Source organism: Apis dorsata, unplaced genomic scaffold, assembly GCF_000469605.1.
Source record: "Apis dorsata unplaced genomic scaffold, Apis dorsata 1.3 scaffold_69, whole genome shotgun sequence".
Taxonomy (NCBI): Eukaryota; Metazoa; Arthropoda; class Insecta; order Hymenoptera; family Apidae; genus Apis; species Apis dorsata.
The window spans coordinates 198657-203563 of NW_006263367.1; the positions used below are offsets into that span (position 1 = coordinate 198657).

Here is a 4907-nt window from a genome sequence, read left to right on the forward strand (position 1 = left end):
CGCCACCCCGGCCACGACCACCCCCAACAACTGGAACGCTGACCCAGTTAATACACCTGTGGAAACGGTGCCAACACTCCCGTGTCCACGGATGTCGGTCTGTCGACGCACGGCCCTCTGCATATCCCACGGAAAACCTACGGAATATCGTTCCGCACGCGAATCCCATTTCTCAATTTTCGTTTCTCATTGTCCTTCCAGCAATCGAAAGAAGTACAAACAAAAATCGAAATAATAATAGTCCTACAATTCATCGCTTTCTTAATTAAATTAAAAAATATAGTATTTCAACTTCTATTCGAATTGTTTATTCCGTTTGAAATTTATCGAATAATCGTTGGAATTATTATTATTTTAACGAAACTTATCTTTATCATTTTATGTTTAAGTTCGCTTAAAAAACGAAGGTTAATATAACCAGAGGAGGAAGCCTTTCGTAGCCAGCCGTCGAAGATAATGTTTGCAGAACGTGATGAGCAACTGTGATGTTACGGAATTAACAGATTAGACAGATTTATTCGAGCGATGAATCTCTTGAACGATTAATAAAAATACCTTCCGTCAGCCAAGTACTTAATAAGGATATATAAGGAACAATTGGAAGACAGAAACTCGATACAACTCTTCATCTTCGAGCTCTCAATCCAAGCCTAGCACCATCGAAATTCCTTATTTCGTCCAACGACATCCTCGTCTCGTCGATTTCAATTAAGCCTTAAGTAATCGTCTTTCTGTTCGAGGGGCGAAAAGAAAGGGAAGAGGAGTCCAGGTGGGGTGGAAGCACCCCACAAGGGGTGGGAGTTGGTGATCGGCCGATGTGGGTCAGCCGGGAGTGTTGGCCCCTCTCGCCTTGACACGAACGCACAGGTTGTACGGATCTCGGCTCGGGTCAGGTTACCGATGCGCGCAACTCTTGAAATTCTACCAGCGCACGCACGCACCCTTCCTCCTTTGTTCCTCTATTCTACATAGGAGAGAGTGTCGTCGAAATAATTACAGATATTTCAATTCTGAAATACAACGATCAAACAAGTTTGGAACCGTGGAATTTTTTATCATTATCTTCTTACCTATGTTTGAGTATATTCATATATGTAAGAAGAAGAATAGCGTCTTTCGTTATTCTTTCTGAAATACGTGGAATAATATGAAAGTTTTCTTATATCTTCGTGTGTTCTTATTAAAAAGATTCTGTCGTGAGCTGAGCAAAAGTATACTCGCTGCATGTAACCGTGAAGCGGAATTACAAGAATCGAGGATTTCAACGAAATAACGAATCGAAAAGTTGGTAAAAGTGTTTGCATGTATTATTGTCGAGTATATCCAAGAAATTTCTGGAATAGATTTGAATAAAAAAAAACTTGTATTTGTTAACACAAAACGCTATCTAATTATCCTCAACTTTTATTTATATGTATTTTTAAATAAAAACATTTCAATAAAAGCTATCTAAATATTAGGTTGAAAAGAAAGATCTTTTTAACTATTAAATTCAAATGTGCATATCTTGGCTCAAACAAAATCAAAATAAAGACCATTGCAATCAATACACTTTTGCCAACGAGAAACAAGTTTTGCTATTCCGGTTGAATAAAATTCTAGAATCCTGGAATTAATAAAATTGTTCGAATTTGCTTCTTACGTCCACTAAAACATCCTGAGAAATCAGAAAAACTAATTTGAGAATAATATCGCATTTTCACGAACCAAAAAATGCACTTTAAAATTATATACAAAGTCAATGCAACTCAGCACCAACTTAATTAAAAATAAAATAGAGTGATTTAAAATCAAAATAACAAAAACGGTAAGAAATTTCTTTCCAGCCTAATACTTTCAATAATAATCAATGATCAACCCCCATTGTGGAAACGAATCGTACGGAGCATCATCATCAACCCCCTTACCTTTCATCTTCCATCTTCTCTCGAGACAAAACACCCTCGAAACAAACGGGGACAATTAATTTAATCGATCGATCTCGTTTGCGCAGCGCGACGCGCACCTGCCGCAAAGAATTTTTATCCCGCACGAATTCCATTTCGAATCCCTCCCTCACCCCATTCCGCCCCGCCTTTTAACGATCCACGCTCCTCCGTGCTTGATTTTTGGCGCGACTCGTGTCAAGGTTAAATCAACACACCGTGGCCGCCTCCCCTCCCCCCTCCTCTCCTCCCTGGCTCGTTTTCGCGGCCGACCAAGAATATTGCACCGTGGTGGTGGTGCGTCGAATAATGCATAATGGATAATCGAGCGGCTCGCTCCTCCTCCAGGGCGCAGAGTTTCAGAGGAGAAAAGCTGGAGGAGACCGTTTTCCAGAGACAGAGGGAGAGAGTTAATTAACTATCGTGTTTCTCTTGCTCGAGAGACTCTGCTCTTATTTGGTCGTTGAAGGTGTATAATTCGTAAGCTCGAACGATTATACTTGGGGATGGAGAGAATCGGTTGGTCACGTTGGTTATGGTTAATCCTCTTTCTCGTTGTTGTTATTTATGGTGTTTTTGATGTTTGTATATTTGCTCGAAAATCATTCAATCCATTTGATTGCTTTTTGTGCTCGAATGATATACTATGATATGGAAATTGAAGATTTTTATTTTTTAAAAATAAAAAAGAAAATGTAGAAAAATTTGTGCTGCCTGTATGGAAAATTATGAACTTATTTTTTTAGCCTCCTAATTTATTACTATTCTTTTATCACTTTTGTGTGATAAAAAATGAATTGTGCTGCTTCGGGAAATAATTTTCTCGTTTCAAATTTTATTTAAACTTCGCTTCGTTTAATTTTTTAAAGAAAGGAGAATCATCGATTCTCCAATATATTTATATAAACTATTTCAGTTCTAAAGTAATCCATTTACTGGTCACAAATCAACGAGTGAAACGTAAAAAAAAAAAAAATTAATTGGAAGAGGCACAATTCCAGAATATAAAACCCGCAGTCTAATTTATTCATCGTCGACTAGCAAGATCCATTGTGCGGCTAACAATATTTCAATTATTCGATCGTGTATACTCAACGCGCGCGCGCACACGTGTGTTTTCATTGCCAGTTGCGCACACGGTTTCACCTGAAGAAACATATCTTCTTATTGATTTTTATCGAGCATTTTTGGATGGATTAAAATCTGCCGAACAATTCTTCTTCGCATTCGAAATTTGTCACTCGAAGATATATTTTTTGTTCCAACTAAAAATTCGATCGGAAAAAGAATACTTGTTGAAAAGAGGAATTTTCATAGTCTTCTGATAAACAGATAAATTCACTTCTTAGAAATGATCTAAAGTTATTAATTATTTCTAATAAGTTTGCTCCACTTCGTATAAAATTATCGTGCAAATCTATCGAAATATTCACGAGATTGAAGCACACAGGATCTCTTTTCATCCAGCAATGGAAATTCCGGATTTTGTTTTATTCCTTTGAAAAGTTAGTAATATCTGAGCTTTCAAGGTGAACTTCTTTTTTAACGAAGTTCTCTAAAAAAAAAGAAAAAATTCAGGTTAAAAGGATATAGAGATAAATTCAATGATATATTCGCATAACGAGTTGTTCGTGTGAAATATGTATTCGGAAGAACGCGTGCTACGATTGGATCGTACAGAGAAATATATTCGTTTTCGTTTAATTTTTCATTTACATTTACTTTTCAACCTTGGCGAAATTAATTTCGATCGCGACTTTCTTTCTTTTTCCAATTCTTTTTTTCTTTCTTTCTTTGGAATTAAAAAATAATCATCAAAGTAATTTCAAGATAATATATAACATTTAAAAATGAAACATCAATATTAAAAAAAAGAATGTAATAACCTATATATATACTCTCGACAAAAGTTTGGCCAACTTCGAATACACCCTATTCGTCAATTCCAATACGATTGTTCGGATACGAAATCATAGAAAATCGTGGAAACCATAGCAGAACCGCATTAACGGTAAAAACCAAAAACGACTGTGACCCTGTTCGACTAAGCCCCTCAATTCCCGATTCCTCACGTTCGACAACAGCCTTCCAGTGGCGAAGGTCAAAGATAAATCAGCCAACAGTGGAGGGGCACCTGCCAGGACCAGCGGCACCACTGGCTCGTAAACGTTCCTTCCTCTGTTCTCCGTATATATTTCCACAACAGTTTCTAGACTGAAATCGTAATTGTAAATTGTAATTCGCGATTCCAGCACATGGAACACGTTGGAACACGTGGTGGCATCGGCCTCTGCCGGGGTTACCACAGCCAGAGAGGAAAACTTAACGGCGCTCCTTCAAGCGCGAATTAAACGCGTGTAATTAAGCGTAACACGAAACATGTGACTTGCTAGAGATGTTACAATGGCATAACTGGATGTATACATTCGAGCGCGTATGAATTTGTATACAGGGTGTCTTGTTATTATAATCTACTTTGCAAGTTGTTGACTCGAAGAAAAATAAAAATCGTATGTTTTTGTAAAAAAAAAAAAAAAAAAAAACGAACGTGTCTTCGAATTCGATACTTGTATATTTTCTTTACGCGTGTTATTTTAATTGGCATCGAGACATTTTCCATCCTCGAAAGTTAATTCTCAAAGTAAGTAAATAAGTAACAAGATTTCGACAAAAATATGTATGGAAAATTATTCTTTTAGCTATTATTCTTTTATCACTTTTGTGTGACAAAAATCAATGAATTGTGCTGCTTCGGGAAATAATTTTCTCGTTTCAAAAAAATAATAATTTCAAAGTTAGTTGCTTCCAAGTGAAATTTTATTATTATAAAAGAATTAACGATAGAAATAATTGCAATAATTTACTTTTATTCTTTGCCTTATTTTTGACAAAACAAATTCTTAAAAAAAAAATTACTCGTAAGAATAAATTCAATTAAGTAAAATACGTTTTCTTTTTTGAAATAATTGCAATAATTTATTC

General features: G+C 36.2%; 1 protein-coding gene and 1 long non-coding RNA gene across 2 annotated transcripts in view; one reads left to right on the plus strand and one right to left on the minus strand.

Annotated features, from left to right (window-relative positions):
• The window catches only part of LOC102671200 (neuropeptide SIFamide receptor-like), a 73237-nt gene that overhangs the window by 49205 nt on the left and 19125 nt on the right, over positions 1-4907 (minus strand). The gene's annotated exons all lie outside the window — the stretch shown is intronic.
• The window catches only part of LOC116186883, a 22960-nt gene continuing 19410 nt past the window's right edge, over positions 1358-4907 (plus strand). The window contains exon 1 of the long non-coding RNA XR_004151931.1: positions 1358-1369. This is a non-coding gene — a long non-coding RNA (uncharacterized LOC116186883). The remainder of the gene's footprint in view (positions 1370-4907) is intronic.